The sequence below is a fragment of the Larus michahellis genome, chromosome Z (assembly GCF_964199755.1).
Source record: "Larus michahellis chromosome Z, bLarMic1.1, whole genome shotgun sequence".
Lineage (NCBI taxonomy): Eukaryota > Metazoa > Chordata > Aves > Charadriiformes > Laridae > Larus > Larus michahellis.
Genome location: NC_133930.1, coordinates 38612486 through 38633600, shown reverse-complemented (window position 1 = coordinate 38633600; position 21115 = coordinate 38612486). Strand labels below are relative to the sequence as shown.

Below are 21115 nucleotides of genomic sequence, written 5' to 3'. Positions count from 1 at the left end.
TGAGGGTGAAGAGACCTACAGTAGAAAAGATGCCATGGCAACAAGAAAGCATCAGAGAAAGTAACAATATTCTCATATGGAGGGAGAAGAGGAGGAGCATTGCATTCATCTGTACCACGCTTTAGATTAAAATACTATAACCAAGGGTGGTTTTTTTTCAGAATTTTTTCAGAATACACTGCTTTGCAGTAGATGCCTTAAACTTAATTTCCAGGTAAGGGTTCTATCACCAGAACTATCAGAAAAATGCACAATGCAGTGGAGGATTGAGGGTTTTTTGTAGGGCTCGTTGAGTTTCTGTTGTTCTAAACAAAGTGGTTCTTGTTGCTTACAGCAGAGCTGAATTCTTTCTCCAGGCAGAAGCCTGAATGAGATTCAGGTTTGGCCAGAATTAAAAGTCAGTATTAATCTTTGATTAATCTTTACATTTTCAGAATCTTTCTGAATGGATGAGCAACTTCTTCCTGTTATCTTCTCTAAAGCAGTACTAAAGTGGTGTATTTATACTAGGGGATTTGCATTACACTTAAACTACTAAATTCCATAAATTGCAGGATGGATGTGGATGGTTGATTCTTAATGTTTTTTAATTTGTGTTAGTTTTTTTTATAAAACTCATTTTTGTGAATGGGTAGCCATTAGTTTGTGTTTTCTTCATTTATACACTTCTCTTTTTTATGAGAGCATAGGATTTCTGAAGTCACATTTTACTAAGAATAATTCACTTGGGATCATTTTCCAAAGCAATGCCAGAAAATACTAATCCTTAAGACATTTCCCACCACAAACTTCCTTTTTGTTCCCCCTTGCTCCCAAACAATCCCTGAAAGAAAGCGAAAATTTAAATCCTTTCAGCATTATGGCCTCTCCCCAGCCCTGCCTCCCTGGTTGTGTTTTTCTTGCACTAACTTTTATTTGTCTGCCACAGTTTTACTTTTTAAAGGTTGTCACTGGTCTGAGGAGGACTTTTGGGGGTCGGTGCTGAAGTAGAAGACTGGCACAAGTGACACTATGCATGTGTATTTTTTTGCTCATGGTTCTTCCCTAATCTTGTCTTAATAACAGTGTTACGGGGTCTCAGATGATTTCTATGCCTTTTTAATTAAGCACTGCTAGTTTTGGTCACCACTTATTTAGAGCAATTGCTGGGGTTTAACCTATGTGACAAACTTACTTCTATAAAATTAAGATTTATGCAAAAGAAAAGGCAGAGTAACCAGGGAGGAGGGTGTGTTTGTTTTGCTTAAAGGATCTCATCTGAATGTCTTGCAAAGCCTTTTAGGTAGCTGTTCTTGTTGTGCAAGAAAAGGCAAATTCTGTGTTTTGAAGATCTGATTTCCTCCCTATTAAGGCTTACTTTAGTTTTTCTGTCAAATGCAGAAGTTTTAGATTAGTAATTGCACATCGTGGCTAGTAGTAAGAATAGCTATGTTATTTTTCTGCGTCTTTCTTATCAGCTGCTGTCTGCCAATATCTGAATTTTCCAGCCTTCCTTTTCTTCACATGATTGTAGAAATTGCGGATCCTGATTTCTCACTTATTCAATGAAAAAGTAACAAGGAATAATCCTAAAAGTTGATTTTTTTTTTCTTTAAGTGTTAATTTCTGAAGAATAATTTGTAGTCTTATTTCTTTACCAAAACAGTTTGTTTTTAAATTTTATTTAGCTTGGTTTTATATTAGTCATTGAGTGATAGAGAGGGAGTTGTTTTATTGGCAGGAGCTGAGGAAGGGAAGGATATTTGAGATAGAAAAGGTTTGCAAGAGCTAACATTGGCTAGATCACACATGTGGCTGCCTCTAAAAAATCTCTAACTTTAAAGCCCTTATCTTTGTTTCTAATGTACTGACTTCAGTTACATTGAGGGACTAAAGTACGGGTATTGCTTTAGAAATGAAGCCCTTGCTGCTGTTTTCCTCTCTCCGTCATCTGCCTGTGTAACTCTGGTAAGGGATAGCTGAGTCGGAACCCTGCTCAAATTGATGAAAGTTTTGCCATTCAAAACAGCAGATCACATTTTGGATCATTTTAAATTTCTACCCATAAAGAGCAATGTCTGACTTCTTTCTACTAAGATCTTGAGTGTCATTGGTACTTATGGCCTCTGAATTATGTGAGTTTTTAAACCCCTTTTAACCAGGGGCTGCACGGTATAGTGTTCTAGTTGAGTAAAAAAGAAGATAAATGGCTATTCTGCTGTACAGTTTCTGATTACAGCAACTTTTTTTCTTTATTGTTCAAAGATAATATGTTTTTCTTATTGCTTTTGAGCTGAATTTTCCCACAGGATATTTACAGTAGCTCAGAAACAAAATGACAAGTGAGAAATGTATGAACACATGAAATGTAACTTTTCTCTTTTATTTTGCTGTGGCATCAATGGAATTACAGCTGTGAACCAGGTCATTGGTCCTGTCCTGGAAACTGAAAATTAGATGGGCTGAGTACAGAAGATTGGCATGGAGAAATCACGCACTTTATGGCAGAGCTCAGCTATAGTTACATGTCTATATGGCTGGGGAACGGTATACATACAGCAGTTGTCACCCAGTGAGTGAAGAGCTGGATTTCAGAGCGACTTGTTGTGGAGCAGATTAGGGGGCCTCGAAAAAAACCTCAGCTTGCCCTCTGAGTTCCACGTTTGTGAACTTAAGAAATCAGCTGTCATTTTCTCTTTCTCACTTATTGTGGCAAAAGCATCTTTGCCAAGAGGCTGTCCAGCCTGATGAGGACACTCTTAAATTAGGAGTGACACACGGAGAGAGGTTACAGCCTGGAGTTCAGTGAGAAAATGGTGGGGCAAGGGCAGAAGGCAAAAATGCAGGGCGGGGGGAGCAAGGCAGAGCTCATGCATGTTAAAACAGGACAAAATGACACCCACCTCCAAGGTGCGTGCACATCCGCACACAGCCTGGGAGCTGAGCAGGAGGGATGAGAGCTCCGCGTATGCTGATAGAGCTGCAACATTGCTGGGATACCTGTGACGTGGTGGGACAGCTCAGGTGGCTGGAGTGCTGTGACGGATGGAGACGAGCCTTTCAGGAGAGACAGGCGGGGAAGAGGAGGAAGGGAGCTGCCCTCCGAGTGAAGGAGCAGCTGAGATGTGTGGGGCTCAGGTCTGGCTAAGAGCTTGTGGGTCAGGGTCAGAGGAGAGGTCACCAAGTGTGACACTGTGGTGGGATGCGTTACAGACCACTGACTAGGGTAAGTGCAAGAATTAGGTGGCGCTTTCTCTGAAAAACCTGAAGAAGCCTCTGTGTCACAGAGCCCCATCCTCACTGGGAACTTTAATGTGTCAGGACACCAGCCATTCAGGAGATTGCTGGAGGGTGTCAAGGATAACTTCTTGTTATCAAGTGGTTCTCCAGTCCTCGTGCAGCACACCGTGCAGACCCTGTCCATAGAAAGGCTGACTCATTTTGCTCATTCAAGCTATTATACGATGTTCTTCCAAGGAAACAACTCTATTTGTCTTCTCTGCTTGCAAGCAGAAACAATGTTCTCATGAGAACTTCTTGCTGCACTTTTAGATGAACACAAGGTAGTGCAGGTGGTGTAATTGCCAGTGATGAGTGGGAGCTGCCCGCAAGCTCCCTAAAATTTGTTGGCTGAGTTTGTCCTGCGGCTAAGCAATTTGTGCAGCACAATGCAGCCTGAAGGCCAAGTCATATGTGTAGTGCAGTGCAGCACAGCATGGGCAAAGGTGTACTCGGATTAACTGGTATGTGGATCACTGACTCCTTCACGTGCAGTGGTCTCCCGGTAAGGATCACTGCAGACGGAGAATGCGCTACAGCAACAGCAGACCCAGAAAAGGCAGGTCCTCACTGCCGCCTTTGTTGTCGCCAGCAATGTCTGTCAGGCCTCTGTGCTTAGTGTCAGGGCTCAAGGAGGAGAGGAGCTACCAGCTGGGGATGATGGTTGAGTCAGGGATTGCTAGGGAGGACACAACCCACGCATGTCCCTGGGACCTGTCAGGCTGCACCCCAAGGTGCTGAGGGAGGTGGTTGATGTCCTTGTGCAGATGCTCTCCATCAGTTCCCAAAGGTTGTGGAGATCAGGGAGGTCCCCAACAACTGGAGAAAGGCAAATGTCACACCTGCCTTCAACCAATGGCAAAAGCCACCCTGAGGAACCACATGCGAGCCGTCTTCGTGTCACTCCCAGGTAAAATCAAGGAGTGAGACCTCCTGGCACCCATATCTGGGAACAGCAGGGAGAAGACAGTGCCAGGGAGCTGTCGGCAAGGGTTTACCAAGGGTAAATCATGCCTAACCCACCTGACTGCCTTCTGCGACAAAATGGTGGGAATGAGAGGAAAGCAGCAGATGCCACCTACCTCTGCTATAGTCAGGCTGTTGGCACTGTCTCCCCCAATATTCTTGGACCTGGGCTGGGACATTACAGTCTGGGAAGGAGGACACGGTGGCGGGTGAGGACCCAGTTGGGTGGTGGACTCACGTGGTGGTGGTTATGGGTCAGACACTGCCTGGAGGCTGGTATCCAGTGGGGTCCTGCAGGGTCTGTGCATGGCCTGTCCTCTTCAGCATCTCCAACTTGCAACCTGGAGGAAGGGATGGCGGGCATGTGCAGCCCTGGGAGGGGGCAGCTCTGGGGCATGGCCCTGGGTGCTGGTGGGCAGTGAGCCAAGCCGGGTCCACCCGTGTGCCCAGGCAGAAATGAGGGCCAGCGGTGCCTGCGGTGGTGTGAGCAGAACATGGGCCGAGAGCCAGGGGAAGGCAGGGACTCTCCCCTCTGCTTGGTGCTTGTCAGACCCTGTCTGGGTGCTGCCTCCAGTGTGGGTCCCCAACACAGGAACAACGCTGACAAACTGGTGGGAGGTGAGGAGAGGCCACCGAGATGGTGAGGCTGGAGCCCTTACCCTACAAGGAGAGCCTGCAGGACCAGGACCAGCTGTTGGCAGGAGGAGCAATGGCTTTGGGGGCACCTAACAGCATCCCTGGCACCTATGGGAGGGGATGGAGGAGACGCAGTTGGGCTCTTCACAGTGGTGAGCAGCAGGAGGGTGAGAAGCAGCAAGACAAGCTGAAACAAGGGAGGCTCAGGCTGGAGATAAGAAGCCTTTTCCCCAGGAGGACGTCTCAGTGGTGGAGCCTGTGCCTGGGGAGGGTGTGCCATCCTTGGGGGTTTCATGTCCGGACTGGGTGAAGCCCTAAGCAGCCTGGTCTGACCCCCCAGCCAAGCCTGCTCTGGGCAGGGGCTGGGACTGCAGACCTCCCCAGGTCCCTGTCAGCCTGAGTTACCCTGTGATTGTGCAAATCAACAGTAAAAAGTCCTTTGAGAATTAGTTTATAAGACGCACAGTAGCACATGTAGCAACTCTTGTCTATAATCTTAATAACTTCTTGAAAAACTTAGAAAAACGTACCAACAGTGGTTATCAGTAATGAAAACGCTCTTCTTAAGAAAAACAAAAAGAGTAGTTCTAGCTCAGGGCATGGACTGGTAAAATAACCTGATAACATTGTGAAATGGAAAGTAACACTTTGCCTGGCCATTCTCCCTCCTGCCCCGGCGGGAGGGTGTACCCCTCTCTCCTGCATCCCGCCCCCACCAGCCCAGCCCAGGCTCCTTGCTGCCTCTGCCGGCTAGAGGACTTAGCTCACAGGAGCAAGCTAAAAGCAGGTGTCCGTTACTATTTTTATTATTTGAACGTAATACTTTTCTGATCATTTCATTCCTCAGGAAGCACAGCAATAAAAAAATCCAATAAAAATGGAAGCGAGAAATCTCTGTCAGCGGTGTGACCGGGAGGTGAGGCGAGGGCTTGGGTGGGTGAAACCTACGAGAGGCGCTTGCGCAGGTTGCAAGTCGGAGGTTGTGCTGCTGTAGGGCTCACATCATGAGATGAGTTGTAATGAATTTTACTTCTGATCTGTTTTTACCATCTTTGAAGAAAATATTTTTATCATTAATTTTTTAAAGTTCTTGGTAGCTGGAGAGAGCATAACTAATTCTTTGCACAAATACTTTGTCCTGTGACAAACTGGACATTTTGAACTGTTCCGAGGAAAATGTTTTGGCTTGCCTGTTGCCATTCTTGTGAAGGAGTTCTCTGTTGTGTGGACTGAGCTCTGCCTGATGTTGGAAAAACATCCATAATCCTCAGTTATTAGTATGAAGTGACTTTGAAATTGCTAAATTTGGGGCTGAAGGAAAAGCTTCAGATTTTGGATTTAAATAATTCTGGAAGATGCTTATATTAGGCAACCCTCGAAGTCCCTTCAATGATAAATTATGGTATGATTGTAGCTTTTGAAAGTAGTACTCTCTACCTGGTAGAGCAGAGTGTGGCATAACTGACTGCAGTCATATGTGATGGAAGTCACTGCAGAGCTAGGATGTGATTTTTAGCACAGAAGATGAGGAAAACAGGAAAAAAAAACCCCAAACGCAAATGAAGAGCAAAAACGAATTCTCATTAAAATGATAAAACAGAACAGTCGTTCAATATCCAGAATTCTCATCTGTTTGTCTCCCCTGAAAATGCATCAGGGGTTATTATATTGAAGACATTGCGTCTAAGAAAATACTAAGAACTGAAGTTACTTTGCAGACTTCTTTTCTTTCTTGCGAAGATAATAATTATTAATTATTAATGTACAGTCTATTCTGTATCTGAAATCAAAGTACATGTATTTCAAAAGGAGGTGGAAGTTTAATAATTACAATGATAGTATCAAACTCCATAGGCAGAATCACAAAAATTATTAGTAATTGGGGATTTCTGACTTTACCTCATTTACTTTTTTGGGGCCTGATAATTTTGAAGTGGTGGCTGGCCTTCCTTTTTAATAAAAGATTGATTTCAAACTAAACATCCAGAATCAACAGACATCTTTTAAAATCTTGAACATTTCTAATTGTATGCTGTGGATGGACTGGTAGTCTATGAGTTGGTGACATAGAGGTACTGTTGTCCCCATCACCCTGCAAAAAGCCAAAACAGCCCCCTGAAGGCTGGCTTTCCTATAGGACCTTTTATCTATTATCTGTTCTGTACACTTTGCTCAGGTCTTGCCTGAAAATACTGGATTTCATTAAAAAGAGAAAAAAGTTTTAAATTACAAACAAGAATCTAAGAGTAAGGAAAAAGGAAACCAAGTGGTATGGGGAGATGAGAAATCCCTACACCTGTGACTAGGACCACAAAAACTTGTGTCTAGATCAGGAGACACTTCTACCTTTCACAGTCTCTTTTGCAAGTGAGATCTCAGTGGTCTTTTGAGTTGTGTGGTACACTTTTTTAACTTTTTTTTTTCTTCATAGGAAGAAACTACTGTGAGGCATGCATGTAGGCTTTTGGAGTTCACCCGAAGGTTATAGGATATTCTTTTATTCATCACAACATAATACAGACGAGTACTTCTCAAAGTATCTGAGATGTTAATATCAGTTAAGAAAACAGGAGCACATTTTTAGACACAACTTGCACTTTTTAGTCTAACACTGGCTGGAAAGTGATGCAAGCGTCCCATTTTAACCTATTTGCTGTGTTTGCAGCTGAAAGCAATGCTTTAGAGACATATATTTAATACTTCTGCTGAAGCAGCACTTCGACAATCCTTTCACTTTTCAAAATGAAAATGTAAAAAAAAAAAAAGTCTTATTCTTTTCCTGTACAAGTAGTTTTTTCTGTTCTTCTTATGTTCTTTTTGCTTTTAGATAACGGATTTGCTTTAATGACATAATGAAGTGTTGTGTAAAGAATATGCCAAGTAGGTGATCCCCTGTTGCAACTTTTTGAAGTTTATCATGAATTGCAGAGAAACTGTCTTGTTATAAAACCCTTCGAATCACAGTGACTTCAGAGGTGCAAGGAGAGAAAAATAAAATATCATGTCTAAATAAACAACCAAATTAAAACTTTCTGCGACTTATTGCCAGACTTTAAGTGCTTGCTCTCTGGAAATAAAGTGTAATGAGAAAAAGTATCTGATGGTAATGTGCTAATTCATTATAGCTATTTATTCTGTCTTTAGTCTCTCGTTATTTCCACTGAAAATGGTAATAACATGATATTTACTGTGACTATTTTTTCAACGTTTTACTCATATATTTAATTATCTTTTTATGAACACACATCAGATGATAGAGAGTTTTTATTTTTAGTGGCTGTGCTGAGCTGGTTCATAGACCATCTCAGGGAAAATTTAGGTTTTATGAAGATAGGTGAAGCTTCAGTGATGTCAGGATATTTATGCTTAATCCTGTTATACATTTAAGGTCAAGAATAAATGAATGGAGAAATATGTATGTATATATTTATATTTGCATATGTATTTCTCAACTTACTGGAAACTGATTTCCAAATCTGAGACCAAGAAAGGCAGAGAAAGTTCCTGGGAGCAGAAGCTGATTTGTCTTTATAAATGGTACCTTACTTCCAGTTGGTCATGATATTAATGTTGAAATATTGTTCTATTCATAGAAGGAGCATTAGCAGTGTTAACTAAGAGTTGAATCGCACAAGCTGTTTCTTTGTAGTTATCATCATCTGCATGTTTTAAAAATTAAAGACCTGGTTTTCATTGACTGGCAGGTCTTATGTATCCATACGTATCCATGTACATGCTCTGAAAATTTTAGCTACGGAACGATAAAGTCTGTGAACTTCACGCTCTTTTGAGGGGAGGTTTGCATTCAAAGCTGTCAAGCTTTGATGACTAAAACAAGCTTTTGACTAAAGGCTAAACCGGGACCTTCTTTATGAACAAGCAGAGGTGACTGTAATAAATCTGTGGATCTAATAGCCTAGTATTTCCATTCTCTGACTCCAAGCACAGACCTCCATTAGTATTCCTTGCAACACCAGAATGTGCCCTTACGCTGACCTAGAGGATATTCTGGCACACGGTTGACTTGTAATTTCCAAAGGGGCTGGTGGGAAGCTTTGGGTTTCAAAAATTTGTCATAGGAAATGTGTAAGGCTGTAAAAATACCAGAAATTGTGAATGAATCTTGGGGACAAGTGGAAAGCTACTGAGGCAACAAGACAGGCAAGAAAGATTTTAATGAGCTCAGCTGTGAAGGTAGATGCAGTGAAGTCCTCCTCACAGAGGTGAACATATTTATTCCCCCATTCAGTTGTCAAAATTGTGACAGGGCTGGATTTGATTCAATACAATTGTTCTGGAGACAATGGCCCTTTGATTTAAGATGTGCATTTTGGTTTGAAGAAAATATTTCCCTAGTGTTTAGGTATTAGAGTTATTTTAAAAGCTAATATTAAAAGTCAGCTCTCAATCATTTACATTGACAACAGAAGAACACAGATACTGTGTTGTATGAAAATACAATTTAATCAGAATTCAAGTTTTCAGCCTCTGGACCAAGACTACAGTGGCTCAAATTCATTCCTGCCACAATGTGTTTGAAGTTGGTGGAATGTGCCCTGATGGTGAGCATATAAAACCTTTAGATATAAGAATGTAAAAGTGTAGGGACACTTGAAAGCTTTTAAAAGGTCATAGTCTTAAAATTAACTCATAGAAGCCATTAAGAAGGGAAGCCCTTAGTTATATTGTTCTCTCTGTCAGTAGATTTCACAACCTTATTAAAACTCCCTGATGGTTATTTCTCTGAGGTACTGAGAGGACTTCAGAGATGTTCTGTTTCACACTATTGCATCAATTGGGTTATGATGCAAGTAGAGCAGTAATGATTTGTCCCTATGTCAGTGCTGGAGTGTGACTGTATAAATGCTAGTTCACGTTCCCAAGTAGGGTGGCACTACAGAATGAGTTGGTGAAAATCTAAACTACAGAATGAGTTGGTGAAAATCTAAGATGGTTAATTAAGAAAATGCAGAATACAATAGGTGGATTGCAGTGCACAACATTTGTAAATGATGGCACAGTAGAAAGCAGTGTTTTCATTAACTGAGACACAGTGCTGCTGATCACATGATTTTTCTGCAGTAGTTAACAGACGGTAGAACTGTCAAAATACTAAAATTACAGAAGTATATATTCAAAACCTAATCGGAGAATACCCCTCTGTTGCTCAAATAAAGGATGAATTTTGAATCAGTAAAGAAGCACGCTCATTATTTTTGTTCATCAAGTGTTTTTCTTATTGTTATGAAGAAGATGCTTCTAGGCTACAGAGATGCTGGTTTGGGTTTTGGTTCAGTACAGACACAAGTTCATCACTGCAGACCAAATACACAATGACTATGAGATATAAATTAAGTGTAAGTCACTGCTTGCGTCTCTGTAATCTACCAACCGCTGTATTGCAATTTGGTTGTGGTACCTCAATGGGAAAGTCATGGCAAAGTGGCAGCTGTACAAAAATGTCTTTTAAAGCAGAAGCTTGCCTTAGCTATTCCTTTTGCTTTTTAAAAGAAGGAGAGAGTAACAAGCATCCTCCTCACTGGTGCCTACTGTTGGAGGGGCTTCTCATTTGAAGAAAAACTTAGAACCCTTTAAAGATCCCTATGTGCTGTGAGTTAACTTGTCTCAGGGAAAAAATGCAGTTCACCCACTCCTGTAGATCACACTAACTAAAATATCCTTATACTTCTATTTTCCCATCATAAGCACCTCTTTGTGCCACTTTTCCAGTTTCATCACTTGTGGGATGAATGGTCTGAACCTCCCTCAGCCCAGTCCCCCTTTTTAGGAGTTAATTGTGTATAGAAATGTCAGATTTTTCTTATAAGTCAGTGGTTTATCTGTGTGTGTCTTCCTTGAACTATCCTCTTTGCATGTGCTAACTGTTCTATTCTTTCCCTCAAAGAGAGACTTTCTGCAACACTGAGACTACCATCTCTGCATATTTTTCTCTTCACACTCCAATTTTTATATATATAAGTGTGTGTGTGTGTGTATATATGTAAAGTCTTTTTGAAAGTTGAGTCATAAGGATGTGTTTATATTGTGCTATTTTTGGAGAATGAGCAGAAGTACTATTATACTGAAAAGCGTTGATGGGCTCATCCCACTTTTTCATTGGGTTTTAGATCTGTAGACCAGTACAGGATGCTTGAAGCAATGATTCTGCACCGTGGTTGATTGCATATCTCCTACCCACTATTTTTCTTTTGGTTCCCGCAGCCTTTCCTCCTTTGTTTCTTCTTCTTACAAACTACAGTGTAGTTCATATTATGATGCCCAAACTGTTACCTGGCTCTTTCTGAGTCAGGCGAGCTGGAGCGTGGGCTGGAGTTACAGTTGTCTCAGACCCAGCTTGCTAGGACTGAAAGGGCTAGTGAGAATATCTGGTACTACTCTATATAGTCACAATTCTTGTGACATAAAACAAACCATTTAATGCTGAAACTAGAGGCAAGGCTGAACAAAACTCCCTGTCCAAATATGTGTGTCTGTTTGGCTTTTTTTTTTTTTTTTTAAACTTCTGGCAAAGGTTAAAAGAATGTCATGGCAAATTTGTATAAGGACATTTCCTAGACCATTTCCAGCTGTTCCAGCTGCTCACTTGGCATTATAACAGGATAGCGAAGTGATTCTCATACCTGGACAGAGACTTCTGATAGAATTAGTCTCATAGCTGACTTTATTTAATGCCATGATATTGAGGATAATCTTTAGTCTCATGCTGAAAATATCAGGTGTATTCCCTTTGCATAAAGGTTAAAATATTTTTAATTTCCTGGAGGCGGTGACTGTAAAGAAGTGAAATCATACAGTCTTATAGGAGTGTTTTTCTCTGCTTAATAATATGGCACTAGAAAGCTATAGCTAATTGTGCCTCCTGTGCTAACGACCTTGCTGAGTATGATGTTGTCATCATAGGCAGCTAGGGAGATCGCAGTTTATTACTAGCGGCTGGGGTGTGCGTTCCACTAACAGCTGCATATCTCATCACAGAATGCATTCTAATGGAAGGAACACTTCAAGTCAAATTAAGAAAGTTGAGGATATTTCATTGTTCCAGTAATATGACTAGATGAGATGCCTATACCTTGATAATCAGATCCAGTACACTGGGAATAGGGTCTCAAATTAATTGTGTGAAAATCCATAAGTGTTTTCTTAATTCAGTTTATTAATGTCAGAACTTCAGCTGCTGTAATTGCCAGGCCCCTGGATCTTGATATTCCCCTTAACTAGAAATTGCTGTTTTGCTGTCAGATAGGGAAGGAGGTGATGAGTCTCGAATTTTGTGGGGAAAATCAGACGTTAAAATGTTGATTCTGCTGGAATCAACTGTTGTACTGCTGATGTGATAGATATGCATTCATGCACACAACGCAACATTGATGTTAAGGGCTGGTAATAGATACACAACTCATTCAGTGTAGTGGCTCTGGAAAGTATAGCTAACATGTATCTGAGTATTGTAAGTAAGTCCTCCACTTGCCTCCACCAGCCCTTGTTCAATGGGCTTTGTTTATTTTTCTGGTATTTCCTAGATATCCCACAGCTATAGTTCCAGATGTGCTGTTGAGTGTTCAGAATTTCAGGTATATCTGGTACCTGTGTACATGTGTAGATGAGACATCTACCACAGGTACAGTAGATCCAATACAGATAGAAAACAAGAGTTTGCAAAGCTGGCTTGTGCACATGTGGTACATCTGGCATCTGATGCACTTGGACTGCTCTGGGATTGCACACGTGGTATATAGCGCATCAACTGTTTTCTTCTTGAAGAACTCACAGTCCAGGACAGGACTTTGATCTGCATGAGGATAGGGAGGCTCTACAGAGAGACTTGGATAGATTGGACCGATGGGACAACGCTAATGGAATGAGCTTCAACAAGGCCAAGTGCTGGGTCCTGCACTTGGGCCACAACAACCCCATGCATCTCTACAGGCTTGGGGAAGTGTGGCTGGAGAGCTGCCTGGCAGAAAAGGACCTGGGGGTTCTAATTGACAAGCGGCTGAACATGAGCCAGCAGTGTGCCCAGGTGGCCAAGAGGGCCAATGGCATCCTGGCTTGTATTTGAAATAGTGTGACCAGCAGAAGTAGGGAGGTGATTGTCCCCCTGTACTCAGCACTGGTGAGGCCACACCTTGAGTATTGTGTCCAGTTCTGGGCACTTCAATATGAGAGAGATATTGAGGTGCTGGAGGGAGCACAGAGGAGGGCAATGAAGCTGGTGAAGGGCCTGGAGAATAAATCTTATGAGGAGCGATTGAAGGAGCTGGGACTGTTTAGTTTGAGGAAGAAGAGGCTGAGGGGAGACCTCATCACCCTCTACAACTACTTGAAAGGACATTGTAGAGAGGTTGGTGCTGGTCTCTTCTCACAGGTAATTAGCGATAGAACAAGAGGGAATGGCTTCAAGCTGCAACAGGGTAGGTTTAGACTGGACATTGGGAAAAAATTTTTCACAGAAAGAATGGTTAGACACTGGAACAGGCTGCCCAGGGAGGTGGTGGAGTCACCATCCCTGGATGTGTTTAAGAGTCGCTTAGATGTAGTGTTGGGGGATATGGTGTAGGGGAGAAGCTGGTAGAGTGGGATTGATGGTTGGACTCGATGATCCCAAGGGTCTTTTCCAACCTAAATGATTGTATGATTCTATGACTTTGTCACAAAAGCTGTAGCTGAATTAATGAATTCATTATTGAACTAATCCACCAAGAGGATTCCCAGATTTCTAGATAGAAGAGTTTGTCCTAAACACAGTCCCCCATGCCACCGTGGTTTTAAAGTGGACTCTTCTGCTGAGGTGTGACATTGTCAAAGCCTTACTGCTTTAAGAAATGGAATATAATCTTTGTAGATTTTCCAGAGTTACTTGTCAGTACAGATGGAATTTTTTTCAAAAGGAAACTTTAGAGATAAAAGAACAAGACTTCATTTTGGGATGAGCTTGTTGTGTAAAAATACAATTCTTTTTTTAAAATTTTATTTTAGATAACTGTATGACCTCTGCATTTGTTAAAGTATGAGTATTGGACAGTGGAAGAACATGCATCTATGGCTTTCTCATATATGCAAGCAATGAAGTAACGTTTTCACAGGTGCAGTAGGGGACGTAGTGAATTTTTATGCATATTTGGAACAAGGGAGTAATATATTTATGTGGAATTCAAAGGAAAAATGAAGAAAAATCTAAACTTTGTTGAAAAACGTACATTGTGTTTGCTGCTTGACTTTTCTACCTCTGATGGATACAACTGCTTTTCACATTTAAATAAAATCTTTGTGACATTTAAATAAAATCTTTGTGCAGTTATCAGCATACTTTTAGACACTGATAATTGTCCATCTTCTTACATAGAGAGAAACAAGACCATACACTTCCCAGGATATTGGAGAAATATTCAAAATACCTGAAATACAGATAGATGGCAATGTCACAAAGGTATGTGTTTGAAACACTTTTAAGACTATATGCTAAGTAACCTGGCATAGCAGCAATTTGCAAATAATTAAGAAATACATGGACATGAAATTGTGTCCTGGTAGTGAGAAATTCTTTCATCACACAAAGTCTTCCAAAACTGAACATCTTCATTGTTTATATCAGAAGTATGCCACTAAGAAGCCTCTCTTATGACTTATGTTTAAGGATCAACAGTGCTGAAATCTGGAAAGGTACAGTTCTCACTTAAGAAGGAATCTTTTGTTCTTTCCCAACCCGAATTTTAAGCAGTGACTTGTTATATTATAAAATACATCCTATTGCTAACTTTAAAATTCTTGGAGAGCTGAGGATAATATGGAAGAAATAGGATATTTTAAAAATCTCTTCCAAAAAAAAGAGGGGTTTGAGGCCCTATTACAACAATGTAGGCAACCTGAGCCTGCTCATTTGATTTCATAAGACTTGCTCTGAGAGATAAGGGTTATAGTCATAATTTCAGGTAGTTTAAAGATCAAGACATTCGCTATTTTCAAGTTGCTTTTATAAATGTTTGTGTGCAGATGACCATTTGCTTTTTCTTCGTCTGCTTCAGCCTGGTACCAGGAACGGGAGAGGTCAGAAATTCTGGACTAATCATTTGCCTTGTTTCAGTGAAAGAGAGGTCAGAATTGAATTGCTAAATTGTTACCTCCACAGAGGTAAGATGAAATTGGGAAAGGGAATAATCATTGCGTATATTTTAAAACATAAAAATCCAGAGAGGTCTTAAACAGTCAGTACATTTGAAGTGTATAGATGCTACAGAAAGGACTTAATTAAAAAGAAGTGCTTAAATAAAAAGTCACTCTTGGTATATACTGTTGTTAGTGTTTCATTTGTAACCTCAGAAATATTTATTACAGAATTATCCATCGAATTTGGAACCTGTCAGCAAATGCCAACAACAGAAGGAAAAAAGAATCCAATAAATCTGTTTTCAACACATCGTCAGGTCTGCCCTTTAAAAAAAAAGTACTATAGCTTTTGGGAGAGAAAAGGAACATAAAAAATTAATCTTTTTGAAGGGCACATCTCATCACCATTCTTTTTCACTGAACAAAGAGGACTGAAATTTTTGTTTAATATAGTCATCCAGACTTATTGTGGGATGTGTCTGGAGAACATTAGCAATAAAACATTGAAAACTTTTATTACTGTTGTAGAGAAGCACACAGTTTAGACATGTATAAATGTGTACAGGCTATGGTCTACCTATTGCAGCAAGTGGACTTAGAAATTAAAATTTTATAATAAAAAAATAACCCAATGCATTAAATCAAGTATTTAGACTCTTCAGTTCTGCATCAGAGTTCTTTATGTTAGAAAGAATCTTCTCTGCCTGTGTGCAGTGCAAAAGTGTAAATCTGATGACTTTTGTATATCACATAGAAATTTCCACTCAAATGTAACTGTATTGGACAGTATCACATGAGAACTGATTAACAAGCATAGACATAGAAGGTTAGATTACAGCCTCTCCTAATTAATAATTTTGTTTCAGCCTTGTTGGAGAGCACCTTCTGCCTTGCAAATAATTCTTGAACAGAGTCCTCAGAAACAGAGCAGAAGCTGAAGATGTCCTGTCTAAGCTGCACAGGCGAACAAGTATTAGTCTTCTGGTTTTCAAGGGACCCTGTGTGCAGAATATTTCAAGGCCTTTTGCGTATCATTTCTTCTGAATAGTTTGCTCTTAAGAGTGCCCTACAGGTGGTGGAGTTCCACAGAGCTTCATATGTTTTCTGCTAGGCTGGAGGTTCTTTTCTTAGATGGTAATGATTGATTTCACAAAGTTCTGTGTGTGAACACTTCAACTCTTGATTTAACCTAAATAGTATGGGCTATTGTTTGTGTGCTGTCACCTCCACAAAGTCTTCAAGCCATGACACTTGAAGAATTCTGATTCCTCTGTAGCTGCATACTCAGTGTGATACCACAAGTCAGTTGGGTTGCTTTTACTCAACCAGGATAGTATATGGAAGTGAAGCATAAGGCTGGTATGTTGATGACCAGGGAATTTGTAACAGAACCTAAACACTCAGCAGACAGAAATACAAAAATTACTTGCCATTTCTAGATTCAGTTATACTTTATGTTCTAATATAGTTATACTATGTGACTATACAGTCTACATTGTACGAAGTTTGCCTTTGCCGTATATACTAATCCTGGCATCATGTTATGCATGTGTATCCTTGAATGCCTGTAGCTGTTCTAGATATCCCAAAAGAACAATGACTGATGCACAGGAATGTGAGAGAAATGCAGTCTAGGCTTCTCACTTGGTCTTGGTGACTTAGAAAATGTCTTATCATTTCCCAGTTCACATATAAATGTGCAATCAAGCTTTATCAAATTCGTAACTGTTTGTCATTTTAACAGCTACCCTGTGATTCAGCTTATGCTCAAGAGCTCACTTGCACAAGCATGTTTTGTCCTTTTTGGAAGTTTAATTTAAGTGAATGCCTGTTATGATTAGAGATGTCCTTTAGGGACCTGCTAGAGGAGATCAGCTGCTGAGAGTTTGTTTAATGTGGGCAAAACCTCAACTAATTCCAGTGTTGACTTGTATGTGACAAAAACTCTAGTTTTATGAAAGTGTTAATAAGAATGTTGCTGACTTGATTTCAGTTCCTGTAAGAACAAAAATTTTAAGCATTTTTTTCTTGTTTTTTTAACATTTGAGACTAATATCACCTCTTTCCTTGACAAAACTTCAGTTACACAGTTCAAATATGAAATCAAAGGGGACCAGCTTTCACTCTGAAGGCTGTTTATGCCCTTATGCTTGTTGGCCCAGCGGTCTGCTGTGAAACCAACAGGGGACCAGCATTCATTGAAAGCATGGAAGGTGTCTTTTGCATTGCTCTGTCTACTTTCCCTGTAATTTTAAGTACTACATTATGACCCTTTCTTAAGTGTATTGATAATCACTTTAAAAGCAGCTGTGTATTTTACATGGAGTTGTTACCAATCATTCTCCTCAGTTCTAGTCTAAATTTATTCATGGCCTTGTTGACCTATTTGTTCTTGTTTTGATGTCAACCCTGAGATGAGATAGGGTTTATCCTATTGGTGTTCTTAGCAAGTGACAACTAGAAGCTAATCTAGCTCTCCTCTTCAAACATCTTTCTCCCTCAACAGCGCTTCTCTGTGCTTACACCAAAAGAAGTGAATCTTTTTTTTTTCTTTTTTGTTTTTAAGCATAAATGCTTAAAGACTACAGGTTACTGCTATAGAATTCAAAAATTACTTTTTCTCCTGGAAGTTTATTTCCTCATAGATCCTAGGACTCGGTGCCACATAGTCTTATCCTCTAATCCCTCTTGTCACTTAACAACTGTTGAGTGTATGATCTTGCCTTTTGTACTGTGAAAACATGTTGCTTCTGTTGGGTGACATGGATGAGTCATCCAGGTATTTCTGTGTGTGACTGCTACTTTCCAAAATTCTGTCATTGACAAATGTGACTGCTGTGGCTGGAACAGTTTTTTTAAGTTAAGGCAACTAATGAAGCTGTGGAATAAGAGTGGGCTCCAGAATGATACATGAGGAAATCTGCTGGTAACCTCCCTCTTGTCTAATGCATTTTTATGCCTAACTACCCTTTCATGTGGTTGTTTCGACTTTCTTTAAGAATTTCATTCTCCTGTAGCTTATCTGATCTCTTGCTATGTGGCAGTGTATCAAATGTTTATTACAGTCAAAAGACATAAAATTTACTACACTTCCCCTTTGTTCAGAAATCTGGCTCTTTTTATCTAAGGAGCCTGTTTGGTCCATCTGACATGCTTTGTATTTGCCAAATTTCCTCAAATTTTTAGTCCTAAATGTAATGGAAACAATTAGCTGGTTTTTCTCCTCAAATGTATGGAAAAGGCAGGTATTATCTTTTTCTTGGTTTTGTGGAGGAGGGTTTGGGAGGCTCCAGAAAACATATGCATGGACTAATACACTAGCAGGACTACTGATGGAGTTTAGTCTTGCACTTAAGTGGGTAAGAAGTGTCTTTACTAAAGAAAAGAACCAGGGAGACAAAATGAAGAATGAGGTGTGGCATTTATGTTCAAGCAGCCTTTTGATTGCCATTTGCATTAAAGTGTCTACAGACTCCCACATATGTGTATCTTTTCTCTTAAGTCTTCTGCTTCCACTGAAACAAGTTATAATTAAAAAGTAGTCTTGAAACCTGACATATATTTGGCTTGAATAAATAGCGCTATTACATAAAATGCCAGAATTTTTGTAAAGGCAAACACTGTCATTTGTGATACAAGTTTGACAACTTACTTGAATTTTCATACTGAAACAAAGGCAGTAAGTACTGAATACATTTGACAAATAAATTTTGCTAGCAGAGGATGGCTCCCATCCTCTCTTCTGAAGAGATCTTGCTTTACGTTCTCCTTTCTGTGTATGTGAAGGCTCCTGGAAAGATACCCGTGTCATCCTGGTCAGGGAGACAGAGAAGGAAGTTTGTAATGGAGTCAGATGAAAGAACCATAATTGGAAGAGGTGAACCTTCTGTGTGGCAAAGGAGGTCTATGTACATAAGTTAAAGAGAGCAGCCTTGCAAGAGCATTATGGCAATACGTGAATAATATCAAATGTAACTATGTGGCCAAGGCCTTGATATGCTGATCTGGAACAACATGGGCCTACCTTGAAATGAATTGTGTGATGTGATTTAGATGCTGCAGAGGACATTGTATGATAATTTTGAGGGACCACTGCATATCCCTAAAGCCATTTCCTCAGACCAGTCACTCACACATGACAGTAATTTTTTTAAAGTTTTAGCGCTAACCCTAGACTTACCAGAGGTGTGTAGTTTTTTGCTCTGTGTCCAGATAAGAAGGTTGGGCACATCAGAATTGTGTAGCCAAATGCAATCTGTTTTAGCAGTAGTGCCTCTTCCTTACTGAAGAATGATAACTATTTGAAGGTATCTTATATTTTATTTTTATCCAATGTTTCAAAGTCTCCATAAAAAGGCAAGGAATGTCAAAATGACAAGTATAAAACTGAATTAGATTTTTTGTACTCCATATATAAAACAGTATAATTTGCAGCTTTTGCCCTCATTAAAACTACCTTGTATTGCCAGAAGGGAGAAAGCAAAGGAACCACTTCACTGCTGTTGACTGGGCAGGACATCGCACATACCTGTGCGGATCTCGCGGCTGGTTGTAGGACCTTCTATTGGAGGAAGTTGCCTAGTTGAGAGCCTGCTGAAGTTAAACCAAATTTTTTTTCAGGTTCTGTTCATGAAGTGGAATATAATCTGGATCTTTGCTAATTTTTTTTTCTTTGCTCATGGTCACTTCACTTCTCTGAAGGGCATTTCATACTTTTAACGAAATGGTAAATAGAATTGAACTGATTTAATGGATGGAATGGGCAAAGGGCTGACACAGTATGAATTAGTGCATGAAAGATAATCTAACCAAGCTGAGAAAAGTCTAAGATTCTTGTTTCAACAGATTCTGTACTTACTAAAGGCCTACTTACTGTTCATGAGCTTTTAAAAATTATTACTATTTTAATTGTGGTGCATGTGCATTGTGTTTTGTTATACACATCAAGTTACTGTATAATTTGGAGCAAAGATTTCAAAGGTTATGGCACTGCTAATGTTTCCTAATCTTCCTCTCTGTATCTCCTTACAGTCATAAAACATAGTCAATAAAAAATTGCTATATAAATAAGTATTGTTGCATACTTAGCTTTAATATTTGTGCTATAAAGTAAATCTATTGCACAGCATTTTGTACAAGAGTGTTTAGAAGCAGTGTTGCTAAACTGCTTATAAACATTAATACACTAGGACTGTTCTCCAGAGCAGAAGGTCCTTGATGAGGGCTAATCACAAGGAAAAAGCTCATCAGTGCATTATGTGGTTTAATTTCACCACCTGTATTACCTTAGCGTTACAAGTAATATTTATCTGACTCTACAGCCGATTTCAGGAAGCTCAGTTATTAGTTATTCCTCTAGATAGGGCACAAAGACAAAAGACTGGGAAACCATTCTTTCAAGCCTGTCACTAAATAAAGTTGATGTTTCAACACTGGAAAATATCAAAGGCAATTCAAGTATTGTTTTTTAAATATGGTCCAGTTACTCCTACTACACAAACGTTATTTGAAAATAGCCTCTGAAAACTAGTTGAAGATGTGCATTTACAGAAAAGAAATCCCAAACCAAAATAATGAAAAAACCGTAACTGAAAGTTAAAGCTGTAGTATAGAAAGAAGTATAGACTAGGTCACTTAGCGTGGGCAACTTCTCCAAGCAGCCAAGTGCTGTAGTTACAGCAATGTTGCAGTAATATTGCAGGTATTTTGAAGAATATGGGGGAGGAGGTGGGGTTTTGTGGTGTTTTCTTGTCTCACCCCTAATTATTAAATGCCAGCTTTTGCTTTTTGGAGTTTGAGAGTATGCATTATTTATGTAACAAAGTGGGCAAAAATTTCAAAGATTTCGAACGCTGGCACCCTTCCAGGAAAAGATGAGAATCCTAACATGGAGCAGATGCCCTGATTAATTCTTTCCTACAAAACTGTAAACTTTATTGTTTGATATTGTTTTTAAACCTTTTACAGTTTAACAGTAGTGGTGATTTGGCATACATCTTACAGGTGTGTGAGTTTGATTTTTTCCCAGGGCTTAATTTTATATCTATAAAGGGATGTTAATAATTCACACGTGTCCACTCATTAAAAAAAAATAAAAAATTAGCAATATATTTGTTGTTTGCATATATGA

The 21115-nt window shown here is 39.9% G+C and overlaps 1 protein-coding gene across 2 annotated transcripts in view; it reads left to right on the top strand.

Annotated features, from left to right (window-relative positions):
* The window catches only part of TRPM3 (transient receptor potential cation channel subfamily M member 3), a 421669-nt gene that overhangs the window by 1065 nt on the left and 399489 nt on the right, over positions 1–21115 (top strand). The window lies entirely within an intron of this gene.